Genomic DNA, 14,305 nt, shown 5'->3' with positions numbered 1-14,305 from the left:
CTGCTGCTGCATAGCAGCGATGTCTGTTGCCTTCTGGTGTTTGGGTTGTTTAGCCATTGTGTCTGGAGGCGTCTTGGGCCGCGGGGATGCTCCGGTGTGGGTTCTGTTGCTTGTTTTCCCAATTTTTCAAATTGTCGTCTTGCCCTTGTTACCCCTATGAGGTGTTGGCGTAGCCAAGTCTTAGTGAAGTTGGGGGGAGGGGGGTTTCTTGTATCCCTCTTTGACGGTACCCGTGCTGGTGAGGGTGAAGGGCCCCAGGTTGTGCTGATGTTGGCTACCCCCTTTTCTCCCCTTTCCTGTTTGTCTTCCAGTGTGAGCTGATATGTACAGTCAGCTACACCCTTTATTCTTGCTGGCCTATTGAAATGCGGTCTCAGGCTTCCTTTCTAATCTATGGGCAATTCCTCTCAAGCCCTCTTCGGCAGTTATTGTTCTGGTGCAGTCCCCACCCTGTCCGGGGCTCCAAGGGCCACACCGCTCGTGCTGCTGGGGGGGGGGTAGCGCACCGATGTTCGTGGGCACCCTTCTCCCCTCCCTCCAAGGTCTCTTTATGTATGGCGGTTACCCGCTCCTTATATGCCTGTTTGTTGGCGAGGAAGGGGGGATGGCAGACATACTTTCTGCTCTTCACCGTCGTTGTCCCCTCTCGCTGACCGCCGCTTCCACAGGCCTTTGGTCTCCACTTGCCTCGTTGACGTGTGCCGCACCAGGGCTCAGTGCTGCCAGGGCCATGCCCCTCACTGCGCCTTATCAGCTCCACTCCGTGCTCCTTCACTTTCGCTCACCGCTGTGAAGGCATGCAGACCGCGTCTCCTTCTCCTCCTCAGCTGAGCTGCTGCAGGCTGCAGGACACTGTCGCGGGTGGCCGCCCTCCACTGGTCTCGGCTCCAGCCCTGGTAGGGAAGGCTTGCAGCTCGCCTTTTTGCTCCAGCATCCAGTATCCCTGAAGCCCCTCTCTGCTACTTCTCCTCTGCGGGTGCTGGCCTTCTGGTAATATTTTGCTGCTTGGATGGGACGGATCGCTGTGGGGAGGCATCCATGTTTGCCTCTGCTTCCTTTTTAGATGGCGCAAGTCTCACTGCACGCCGCGCCAGGAGGCTGCCATGTTGTGGGCTGTTTGTTGCCGGGCCGGCCGATCTTCATTCCCGGATTCCTGGGGTTGCGGGCTCTGGTTTTCTGTGTAACTGCAGGTTTTATTTCCCTGGACCTTCTGCATCCAATCAGTGCTGTCCCTTTTCCATTGTTATGGGGTTACGCCCATATATCAGTCACTATGGCTCAGAGCCCGCCAGAGCTTGCTAGGAAGCGACCACATAGCTGGCGCTCCAAGCCACGCCCCCCATATTAGCCATTTAAAATCTTTCCACTAGTGTGTATTGAAAGCTCCAGTGAATAGTGCAGCATCCAAAAGACACAATTGATGCTCCCTTCTTGGGCCAGAGTAGATTTGCCTTTTCAGCCCAAGGCTACACATTTTTTTTAAATATTTAAAAATATTTCCCACCTATGCATCCATCACCTACATTACGCTTCCCATCATGTCATCTAATAATAAAAGCAATCACACAACTGAATGATCATTTTATCAACCTCTGAACAATGAAAAACGGTCAAACCAAAACCTGAAGGCTATGCAGAGCTCTCTCCAACCAATTCATTCACCACGTGATCTATTTTAGCAGCATCAAAATGCAACTTCCTAGATGCACTTCAGGATATTTCAAATGATTTAATCTTTGCAACAATTGCAAGTAAACAGCGGTTTTCCGCATGGTTCTCTGAAGTGTGGGTCTAGACTGGCAAACGATGGGTGGAGTCACTCAAGAAGGTGATAAGAGAATAACGTATAACCTGACACATTCTTTACATAATTTTCTTCCCACTCTCCACACTCAAGAGTACAGTAATCTACTTCCTGATTGTCATTCATAGTTGGAGTTTCAGCTGCCCCTAATAGAAGACAATGCATCTATTTAAAAGTATACTTTCTGGTTCTTTGGTGAAATACATGGATAGGGGTTGTCATTTTCTCTGGGTTTTGGCTTATTTATGCTCAGACATTTTCCTTCAGGGACTGCCAAGCTCGGAATAACCTTCTCTGATCAAAATGGCATGTACTGTGTAAGAAAGGCATGGTATCAAAGTAAGACAAGTGATCACAGTTCAATGGTCTTTATTTGAACTTTCAAAGAGGTGTGATCAACGCCTATCTAAACCTTAATCTAGGATGGGAGCAAGCTACAACCATCAAATAATGAAGAATGCAGTCCTAGTGGAGTCTTGTCAAATAAAAAGGGCCTATACTAAAAAACCTATTACAAATCCTTACTACTAGTTACAAATAGTGTGGGGGGGGGGGGGGCATTCCATGAAAAAGAAAAGTGTTCACAAAATGATAATCAGGATACTTGGGCCCTTGGCCTCCCTTGCCCACGTTTTCAGCACGGGGCAAACCAGTTCACTCTGAGCAAAGCGCACACTCTACGTTTGCGGTACCATGATAGAATGGCAGTTCCAACATCAGGGCCTTCTTTGCTTAAGTCTCTTTTCATTCAAAGTCTCTTGTTTCGGAAGGCCAGATGTATAAAACAAAAACAGAAAGTTCCTTTTGTCTTGTACCTAAATGATTTTGGATGTTTTCTCTCTGGATCCCCCTCAGCCGGGCTCAGATCCATTTTCCTTGTATTTCCTAAACGTTTCCTTCTCCGGTGACTCGTGGTTCACCCCAGACTCCCCTCAGCCGGTCTCAGATCCTTCTTCACATTCAACTAGTCTCCCTCAGCCGGGCTCTGACCAATTGACGTTCACTTTATACTTATCAAAGACTTTCGATTGTGCACAGGCGTTTGCTGCACCTGTCGCAGGACCACTTCGATTCAAAGTTTCTTTCTGACAACGTAGTTCCCCTTCAGTTAGATACCTAACAGAGACATCTAATGAGCACCCCCAGGGCACCGAAGCACTCTGTATAGGGTATCTGAATTAGCTTTCAACAGTACATTCACTCCTTTAGTTCCCAATTCTTTGTGCCTCTTATCGTATGCGCTTCATACACAGTCCTTTGTGGAATTCTTCATACAACGTTCCTGCTTTCAACCTTGGTTCAAACATAGTGATTTTGTATTGGTTTCTCTGACTCTACAGCTCTGCTGCTTTTACTGGTGTGGCTTTCTTGCAGGAGCCAAGGACAGTACCACAACGGCAATCACTCCTCCCGGCCTGGGTTATCGACACAGGAGTGCCCCAGATACCTTTGATGCACAGCATAGGTCTGTTTAGCTTCAGTTCCTTGTCTTAGGTTTCTTACCTTCCAAGGCTCGTGACAATAGTGGTTTCTAGAGGTCAAGGGTACTTCCCTCCTCACAGCCCTCTCCGGTCTCACTGCCTTTCTCCTCGTTTTAAAACACCACCTTGGAACTGCTGATTCCTCGTGTGCTTTTCCTCGCTCACAGTACGCTTTCGTGCTTTGTTTTTTATCTGTGTGGGAAAGTGTGAAGGGAGGCAGGTGTGTGTAATGATGGGTAATTGCCTGACTTTGCCTGACCAAAGTGTTGGGACATGTCAGGTATACGACTGGTGTTAGTCCGTTGTCGCTCACAATTAACTGTCTGTAAGAAAGTGTTTGTGTCGGGAAAGGGTGGGGGGTGGTTGAACTTCCAGGTATCCTACCTGGTAGGATGGGAAAAAGGTGTAACAAGGAAGGGGATACCGCGTCTCACCCTTCAGTGTCCCACTTTCACTCCCTGAAGACCTCTCTTCCAGGTTTTACTCCTGCACTGGTCCACCCCAGGAACTGGTTCCAATGGCGATGGCCGTGTCCTGGCCACCTGGATGACAGATCCCTGGGGATAAGCGGATGAGACACCTTCAGGTTTCCTACATATGTCATTGAGCCAAAGGTCATGTGGTGCCATTTTCTGTGATGTTTACACTATGCTAATTACTATTTTTGAAGCTTAAAAAATCCTACCTCTTTTTGGCCATAGAATGTTGGCAATTATGTACTAAGGTGCTCGTCCCTTAGTGCAAATGTCAAAAACAAGTCCGTCCATTGTCCAAATTTAACCTATCTGACCCTACCCACTAATACAACTTAGACCAAGAGAATGACTTCCTTCTCCCGGGTTACTGTGTTCTTTACAGGGATTCCGTTTTGATTCTTCTGTTCCACTCAGTAGACCAAATGCAAATAGTCTTTTATTATTTCTTTAGTTAAGTTCTGTAGTTCACTTAGGTGACTCGTAGTTTCCTTTTTCTCATACTCTCTAATTATCTTAGTTCTATTCAAGTTCGTTCTCTCCATCATGTAGGTTTCCGGGTCCCCTTGTATATTCTTCTCTTCTCCTATACTCTACTCAATTTTCAATTATAATTCACTCCTTTGCAGAGTGCTGTTTCATATATGAGGTTTACTGAGGAAGACTGTATTCAGTTTCCAACTTTTCTTCCCTCCCACATTTTAGTATTTGTGTTTCTTTCCATTTCATTTAGACAGTTCTTGTTTATTTCTTCATTTCCAATGTTTATTTCTTCATTTCCAATTACTGTCACACCACTACAGGGACAGGTTTCATTTGCTTTGCATGGAGTCCCTCTTGCTCTTCCATTATTCCCGTTCCAAGCATTACCTTCTGTGTGCTGGGGCGACATTGCCGCTACATGGTGGACATCGGATCCTCTTTTGTCTGCGGCGTACTTTTCCCGCTTTGTCTTTTCTCTCTCTCGTCCTCCAAATGTCTCTATTGCTGTGACTCTGACCAGGAGTGATTTCCTCCTGCCGATGGTGTCGGTGTTGTATGGGCAACGGCCCACCAGGACTGCTTTGTGGTTACGCCACCACCAAACTCTCTCTTACTCCGGACTTGGTTTTCCTTCGCTCTTACATGCCAGTCTCCCAGCGTTTCTCGCTCTGCGTCAGAGCTGCTCTGGTTTCGCCTTCTACGACAGACCCATCTTCTTCGGTTCTCTTACCGACAGGGGGGCTTCCCCTGGTTATCTCAGCGTTTGCCTCTTTCTAGGTTCTCTGCCCTCTCTTGCTGGTTCTCTGGCATATCATCTCTTATCAGCCTTGGCACAGTCAATTGGAGAGTCTGATTTAAAGGGATATTCTCAGTTTATTGTTGCTGATTAATATTGGTTCACTTTATCTTCATGAAACTTATAACACTCTAGTGTATTATACAAGTCCATATAAGCCATCACAGTCCTTGTTCCCAAAGTCTGAGTTTCTCCCAGTGTAGGTCCCATTTACCTCGAGTCTTGGGGAGCATGTTGCGGAACGGGCTCACCTTATTAGCCTCACAGCCCTCAATTCGTAACAACCCCCAATGAAGGTCAGACAGCTTTCTTTAGACACGTTATGCAGAAGCTTATGACTTGTACAAAGTGCTTCTTGAACCTAATTGGTGACTTTAATATTGTCTTTGGTTCAGATATCAACCGATCCAAAGGCAGCCAATGGAGCTTTAACCAAGCTTGTAACTAAGCTTCTAGGGATACGTTGCAATGCTTTGCAGAGGCAGGCCTCCCGGCTATACGAGAGATATACATAAGAGTAGATCAAATATTAGTGGATGAAAAAGCAGTGCCAGCTTTCCAACACTGATCTATGGGCAATATCAAGCTATCAAAAAGGTGCCTGTGCTTTGATGCTTCAAGTTAATACCAGAAGAAATGAAACCTAGAAACCAGTAGCTGAACCAATCCCTCATTCGCAACTCAGACCTTAAAAAGAAAATATGTCTGACAACGTGGAGCCTCCTTCACTCCCCAAACCTTGGGGAGTGAGGTTGGTGCCTGGTTTCATAAACTATGAGATTTAGTTATTGGCTTACAGGATATTTGACCAGACCCTAGGAAGGAGCTGAAAGTGAAAAAGGACATCTATGTAGAGATATGTTCTAGAAGGGGTCTGTGTGTTCTGGACCATAAAGTATACTATATGGCAGCTAAAGCACAATATGATTCACATTGGCTTGCGTCTGGCTCTGACAGGCAACATGTCTTTCTGAAGCAGGGCTTGGTTGCTCCCTCAGATCTGCGCTCTGTATTGCTTGGGAAAATTCCTGTCCAGCCCAGAATTATTCTTGTTGTGGCATGTGCCCCAATGGCATGGGATAATGTGGTCAGGTTGCTGGGACTGCTGACTGTCTACCCTCCTATGTTATGCATCTGAAGAGTCCCCAGAATCACCTTCACTTCACACGCAAACCTCTTTTTCTTTAAGTGCTTGATAGGATTGGTGTCACCATAGTGGGTGACCTTTTCGTTTTTCTTCAATGATTTCGATGGAACAGTTCAGGGGGCTGTGATTAATCCAATGGAATCATCGCAGATTCCCCGGCGGTAGCCTCCTTCCATGTGGCCAGGATACGGCACCCGCTACCTGATCATGGGGGCGGCTATATGAGGGAGGATCACATGGGAGCAGATAGACACCAAGAAATGTCATGGCTTCATTGGATGGGGCACGGTATCCCCCACTGTCCCCTGAGGAAGAACCCCTTTTGCCAAATACCCTAGTGGCCTATTGCCATGCTAGTTTTCTTTCATGTAAAACTAATCTTCCATGTGGAATCTTTGGAAAATACCCTAATGGACTTCAATTCCCACAACCCCCTAAGTACTGAGACGAGGAGGATGAAGGAATTGATTCAGATCAACAAACGTGATGAGAGTGCTAGTTGTTGGATGAGAGCACCTGTGCAGGACCTTTAAAACTGTGAAACAAACTATGTAAGAGAGCTCGAGAGAAGACATGGCTTCTCCATTGAAGGCAGTATGCCGCTGGAGGCACATCCTGGTGTGCAGAAGCTAGAGGCACGAGTCGGTTTGCAGAAGCTGGAGGCACGAGTCGGTTTGCAGAAGCTGGAGGCACGAGTCGGTTTGCAGAAGCTGGAGGCACGAGTCGGTTTGCAGAAGCTGGAGGCAGAAGTCGATGTGCAGAAGCTGGAGGCACGAGTCAGCACGAGTCGGTGTGCAGAAGCAGGAGGCACGAGTCGGTTTGCAGAAGCAGGAGGCACGAGTCGGTTTGCAGAAGCTGGAGGCACGAGTCGGTTTGCAGAAGCTGGAGGCACAAGTCGGTTTGCAGAAGCTGGAGGCACGAGTCGGTGTGGCAAAGCAAAGAAGCTTGTTGTTAGGAAAGATTCCCATTTATGTGATGTTCTCCCTCCAGTTGTGTAACCCCCCCAACTTTTTGCTGCTGTTAAACACCATAGTGTGACTTTGCCAGAGGAGCACAGCTTTCTGCTGCACTCCCATGGGCTTTTTTCTCACTTTGTTATGGGGAAACTGACATGCCCTTAATGACAGTCAGTACTGGGAGACTTTGTTTCCCTTGTCAGTGTTGCAACTTTTCTGCAACATGTTGCAAGTGCACAATGTACCTTACAGTACAGTGCACTTGGGTCTTCTAGTAATTTCCAAAGGCCCTAGATACTCTGAAGGGTTTTTTAGGAGAAGTGCGGATGTGCCTTGGACAGGGCTGGTGGCAGCTTATCTTTTCATGTGTTTTTAACCCTTTTCTGCCAGGTAAACCGCGTTTACCACGTTTGGCACAGATAGGTGGCCTGGCTCCAAAATGGCCATTCTGCGAGGTTCTTTGTCCTGTCCTTTGGCCATTTTGCCCCTTCACCTTCCCCGAGGTCGATCTGACCCAGATCAGTCCTTATTTGGGCATGCATTCTCCTGCGAAACGCCAAGCTTTGGCAGGCTTCTGCATGCCTTGTGTGTGTGCCCCATGATGTGGGTTGGACTGTCTGGTTCCAATACACATCCTGGGTGTCAGAGAGTCTGGCGTGCTGGGAATGCCTGGGACCACCGTAGTCCATGATTGATCCACGTATGGTGTGCCTGTATTTGAGCAGATCTCCCATTGTGTCCTCTTCATTTCGGCGTGACGGAGATTATGAATAAGAGAGGGCTCCAAACACCCATACCATGTTGATCTCTGGAGTTCTCACTGAACAAAGGGTGAGATCCAAGTATCCTGAAACTAAGAAGCCGAGTCGAGGAACCACTGGTGACCCGCTGGAAGGTTTGGCACCCTGAGCCCGCTGTCGTCCCGCTGGACCCCTCTGCATTTGATCGAACTAGAAGGTCTGCAAAGACGCTTTGACCCATTGAAATAGTGGGACTAACTATTCTCGGCACCTTCATCAAACCCTGCAAGTAAGCCTTCTCAGAAGTGTCCCTGGGCCAATCAGTGGGCAAACCAGCTTGCGCAGGACCTTTGCCCTGATACCGCCGCTGTTTCGAGGAGACCCTTGAACCTTGGGACATCGCTAGCTCTGTGTTCACAGCACTCTCACAACGAATTTCATATACTTGGCTTTCCCATGTCTGGAGTAAAGAGAGAGAGCCTGTTCCGGAGTGATCGCGGTTATCGTGTCGCCCTGCCGTGGTGACAAACTTTGCAGGTGCACTGCTGCTGTGCCCCTCTGGCCCTTGAAGCCTGCTACAGTGAAACTGGCCTGATCCATCCTCTAGGAGCTGAAAAATTGCCACTGTCCCATTTGGGAATCAACGCTGTAACTTTGTCGCTCAGAGCCGCAGAATTGCTGCATTCGAACCTGCAACCAAATTGGACTTGACTGCTGAAGTTTGGTCTGGAGTGCACCAGGAGTCAGTGAGTTCTAGCAACCCTTACCGGTGGCCCCTAGCGCATCCAACTCTTTTTACGCACAAGTGTCCCCTGAGGGCCACTCTCCTTTTCCCAGATAGCCTAAGCTATCGAACTATTCCCAACTCCTGGAACCTGCTCTGCCCTGTTTGGGATACCCTCTTTGAATAGTGGGAAGATATTCTGCATCACCTCACCTGCCTTCCTGAGCTGCTACAGATCCTACAAAAGACCCTGTTTCGCCCATCTGCACTACCGCATGCGCCAGCATTGCAATTACATTTGAGCAATAGGCTCCTCTCATCGTAGGGACTGGGCTGCCTTTCAGTTTGGTTTGTGATCACTGCAGAATTGCCTAAAGACTTTTTGCACAACCTGCTTCCTTCCTTTTCTAGGTTTTAGACCCATTTCGTGCATTAACACTTTAAACCCATTGGTCTTGTACATATGTATTTTAGTAGGATTGTGTTGGTTTAGAAGTGTTACAGTGATTATTTCTGTGTGATGAACTTCAAAGGCCTTGAATAAATGTATTTGTATTTTTAATATATATACACCTGACTCAGACTAATTTATAAGTGTCCTTTACTATGTGTACTCATTGAGGTCTTTCAGTCACCCTCACCCCTCCTGAGACCTAGTCTTGACCGCAGCCAATGCTACCTTGATTGGTCTACCTTGTCCAGAAGGTTACCCTGTTCCAAGAAACTCGGCTGGCCTTCTGAATCTCTGCCCACCAGGTCAGAGTTCAGAAATCCATCTTAACACTTGACAGCCAAATAGGAAAGTAACGTGGTGCAAGCAAGGCGTACTGTGGAGACACCAGGAACCTCGAGAGGATTCCTGGGTGTCCAGTAGCTGAGTGAAGCAGCATTGCCCTTACCGGGAGCCGAAGATAAGCCAGCGTGCAGGAGCAGAGTCGCAAGACAAGCAGGAGAGACAGAGCTGCCTAAAGTGGGGAGCAGACAGCAATGGTACGCCGCATAAGCACAAGCAAGCCCGAAAATATAACCGATTATAGAGCAGAGTGCGGACTCCGGGGTATTACAGCGACCACGCCAAAGACAATTTGAACATTGAGAAGTTTCGGAAAGTAAAATTACAAGAAGATTGTATACAAATTGAAGGGCAGACGACCAACTTGAACCCCAATAAGAAGTGAATGCAAACATGGGAAAGCGTAAAAGGAACTGTGAAAACAAGTAGATATACCAAGATAAGAAATGAATATGCTACTTGGATACAAAAAGGAACTATACGATATGAGAAGTCCTGGCAGAGAAGTACACCAGGCAGTTGTGAATGCAAGAGAAGTCCTGGCAGGAGAGTACACCAGGCATTTGGAAGTGCATCAAGAGTTTCTGGCAGGGGAGTATACCAGGCAAATTGCAAACCTACAAGGAGTGTGAAGCAGAAACAGTGTTTGTTAAACAAAGAAGGGAAATTATGTGAAAAGAAGGAACTTGTGTTAAAGAGGAACGTACAAGGTTCACCATTTTTCATCCAACCAGATTGTTGTGGGCCAAGGAAGGCATAAAGAACTGTTGAACCCAGAGTCTTTTGGAATTAAGGTCTTTTCTATTTTGGAAAACATTTACGTTGGAGCTATTCTATTTTTATTTGAGAACACTTGTTGCAAGCATCAAATTGAAGAAATGTTTATCTTTTGTGACAGATTTGACAGTTGTTCAAGGGGTGTGTTTGAAGAAACAGACTTTATGCACCTCACTTGACATTGCCCCTCAGTGAAACCGTACTGGGAGACAGGTTTAAAATCAGTCATTGCAATGGTGGTGCATGCAGGTACCTCTGTCCCTCTGCTGCCCCTGGTGGCACGCAATAAGTCCCCGTCAAGATTATATTGGCGATTTGTGGGTCTGCTTTTAATTTTCTTTAAGAGCAGGATCCCCTTGGTGTGATATAAATGTCAGGGGCCCAGCATACAGAACTGTCTGAAAGACATTGGGTCTCATTACTAGTTTGCAGTATGTGTTAAAAGTGGCGGTAGCTGAATTACCGCTACTTTTACCGCACAGCCGAATCAGGGGTACATGAAAATGGGCGCCAATTCTGCCGGTGGAATTACCGCCAAAAAGCAAAATGGTATTTCCGCTGCATTACAAGTTGAAATCCCACCGAAATACTGCCGAAAATGGACAGTAATTCTGTCACAAACACAGTGCAGTGACCTCCACCTAAAAAGAGGTAAATGCATACAGATAATAGAAATCAAGTCACATGTGCACCCAATTCACTGTGAAAGTCCACATAAGGCCTGCACCTAACCCAAACGCACTTTCCAGCATCATGCTGCCACTAGCTGTCGCTATTTGGAACATGCAGCTCCTCCTGCTCCACATTGAGCTGCAGAGGCAGGAACAGCAGCACAGGGCACATGGCGCAGAGAAGGGGGAGGGGTGGAGGAGACACTGTGCAAGGCGAGCACCCATTCCCTGGGGCAGGCCCTCACCCTGGGCATTGACTGAGGCCCACCTCATTACCCTGTATAGGCTGAACAGGGAGACCATTGCAGAGGGTAATCGCCATGATCCAGGACAACATCCAGAGCAGGATCAATATCAGGACAGCCCCTAGCTCTGCTGCTAAAGCTTGTGTCAGTGCTACATTGTCTTGCCAGTGGCACCTTACAGAACACTATGTGCCTGCTGCATGGCATGTCCCAGTTCACTTTTTCAGTTGTGCATGGGCAGGGGCTGAAGGCATTCCTGTGCCATTCATCACGGCACATCTCTCTGCCCACCACACTGACACAGATAAATGCTGCATAGGCACATTTCTATGCAGCAGCCCACATGCCAAACATAATTTCAGCGCTTGACTGCACCCATGTGGTGTTGGTTGCCCCCCAGGCATCCAAAGAGGCATACCACAACAGAAGGCAGTTACACTCCATGAATGCGCATGTTACGTGCAACGCTGACCTGACGATAACACACTGCTGCACCTGTTTTCCTGGATCCACCCACAATGCCATGGTCCTGCATAACAGCACCCTGTCTGCGTACATTGAGAGCCACAGAAGGCAATGGACATGGAAGCTGGGTGAGTACAAGTGCCACCAGACAGTACAATCTCGCAGCACCAGTGGACTATCATGTCGAGGGGGGGTGGAGTATTATGTGACAAAGTGGCCCACCACAAATAACCATTCTGATTCGGATGCAAGTCCAGGAGCATATATGGTCCTTCAATAGACAGACTGGATGCTGAAACTGGGGTTCCTGTGGCTTGGGGTTTTGGGCGCTAGGACTGTCTGTCTCTGGCTCGACTTCCTCGGCCTTTCCCTCCTCCCTAGCACAGGCGTCTGTAACAGGGATGTTAGTTGAATGGTGCCAGCTGTCTGTCTGGTCTTGTGACCGGGACTAATGATGTTTTCCCTAAAACGATCTCTACCTTTCTCCCTACGAGTATTCAAGATATCCGTGAGCTAGCCCACTTAGTACTCTAGGGGCGTTATGGGTTGGTGCTTCCTTCCATCTAGTTCCACCTGTTGTTCTTGGACAAACTTTCTCACTTGACCTTGCCCCTACACTAGTTACCAAGATGTTCTTCTCCCACGGAATGGCTGTCCCTCGGATCTCACACTCTGCCTTCCTGCCTCCAACGTTAGATGCCACCATTCTCCAACCACCACTCTACTGCTAACACCTCTGCTACTATTGCCTTCCTTCCTCCTCATAACTACTCCACCTTCTACTCCCACTCTACTGTTAACACTACTTCCACGCTAGAACTACCTCTCTGCTGTTCCTTCTACTCATACTACTACTACAACCACTACTACTCTCACTAACTCTCCCTCTACTGTCACTTCCAATACTGTCGCTACCACCAACTACTACTTCCTGATACTACCACTACTCCGAACTATCCCAACTACTAATACCTTTGACCCTATTGCTGTTTCACATGCTCCTTACTCTCACACACAAACACTCCACAGACCACCCCCCTCTCACCAATAGCTTCCGCACTCATGTCGTGCTCTCATGCTCTGGTCTCTCAGACGTCCTCCACCTCCTGTCCTCACCCAACTAACCTACACTAAACCATTCACACACACCGCCGTCCCCACACTGTTTTGCAGGCCTAATTTTTAATCTCTCTCCCCACAACCTCCACTGAGGGCTTTAATTAATGGAAGTCCCTGGTGCCTTTGTGGTGGTTCCCTGAGTGCAGTGTTCAGTAGGCTGTGTCTGCTGGAGCCATGCTCTCACTGTGTTGCATGATGGCGGTGTTAGGCAGAAACCTGTGCAGTTCCCTCTGGGACCACTGCAAAAGATTTAAGACTACAGGTGTTTGGCAGTAAACCCACTTGGTAGCAGTCTGTACCACACAGATTCACTTGGTAGCTGTGGCTGAGCAGTCAGACTTCCCTCAAGAAGAGTTAGGCAGTATACAGAGTATTCACAATAGGTCAAGAGAACACAGTAGAACAAGTAAACACTGACCAGAGCTTGGTGTAAAAGAGATATAATTATTTATTTAAAACCACATCTAGAAAAACACACAGGCACTAATAGTAAGCAATTCAGAAACACAGTCACTAAAAGATATACACTCCCTTAAAAGAATATTAGACAAGTCTTAAGTAAAGCCCCACTTATTTTCAGACAGCGGTGAGCGCTTAACGCAGATTGCACTCTAATAATTTGTTTTAACAGGGAGGGAAAAGCAGAGAATAAATCGAAACAGGTCCCATCACTTTTACAAGAACACAACAAGAGAGGAAGGCAAAGTAAAACCGTGAAGTTAGAGTTCAATAGGCTGGATCCACTTTAAGAGGATCAAACAAAATGTGTCCAAGGTCACATGGTTGCAGTGCACAAGAGTCTTGAAAAGGTTCAAAAAGGAGTTGGACCACAGAAAGGGACCAGTTAGGGGGTCAAGGCGGCCAGCCCAGTCCAGAAGTTTAAGGGGTTATTATTACCTTGTAGCAATCTTTAGAAAGGGAGGCCTGGCGGACACGGTACCTTAAAGTGGTGAGAATACTCCAGCGGGGGCAGTTGTTCCTGGCAGCGGATGCTAGTCGGTGCTTCGTCCGGGGGAAGGGAGGATCTCGTCGGGGAGGAAGACAGGAGTCCGTTGCACTGCCAGGGAAGAAACCAGCCGCGGAGTTTGTCAGGTAAAAGGAGCGGTCCTTTGGTTCGCGGTCCAGTGCTAAGTGGCTATCCGGTTGCCGGGGTGCTTGGCACGGGCAATTCGACCACAAGCCGGTCTGGGGTGCGAAGAGAAGAAGGTAAACTGGTTCTGCCCACCAGTCAGGGGAAGAAGCCTCTCCAGCCGGGAGATCTTCTCTGTCGTCGGGAAGTGGTGAGTCGGTTCTGCAGGGCTCCACCGGTGGTGTCGTTGTGGTAGGTCGGCTCAGCTTCTCCCTCGTCGGATTCTCAGGTCCTGTGGCGACTTCTGAAGTTCCAGTCCCCAAAGCCCTGCTTTTATGCAGCACACCCCCCATTCACTCAGCCTAGCTGTCAATCAAACATGCTAAGTGGTGAGCCGGCCGGCTCACCACTTGGGCCAATCACGCAAGAGTGCGACTTGAGTTACTAAGGTAACTCAGTCCAGGGTGCCTAAACCTCCTCCCACACCCCGTGTGGTACCCAGACAGAGTGGCACCACTTTTGGAGGCTTCTGTGGAGAAGCCCGCCAAAAAGTGGAACAAAG

General features: G+C 48.0%; 1 protein-coding gene across 4 annotated transcripts in view; it reads left to right on the top strand.

The window, feature by feature from the left end:
• CEP290 (centrosomal protein 290) overlaps positions 1–14,305 on the top strand; it is a 3,224,991-nt gene that overhangs the window by 2,289,460 nt on the left and 921,226 nt on the right. The gene's annotated exons all lie outside the window — the stretch shown is intronic.

This window comes from Ambystoma mexicanum, chromosome 12 (genome assembly GCF_040938575.1).
Source record: "Ambystoma mexicanum isolate Mex_15411 chromosome 12, UKY_AmexF1_1, whole genome shotgun sequence".
Lineage (NCBI taxonomy): Eukaryota > Metazoa > Chordata > Amphibia > Caudata > Ambystomatidae > Ambystoma > Ambystoma mexicanum.
The sequence above is the reverse complement of the archived record's forward strand: the minus strand, read 5'-3'. Positions and strand labels throughout refer to the sequence as shown.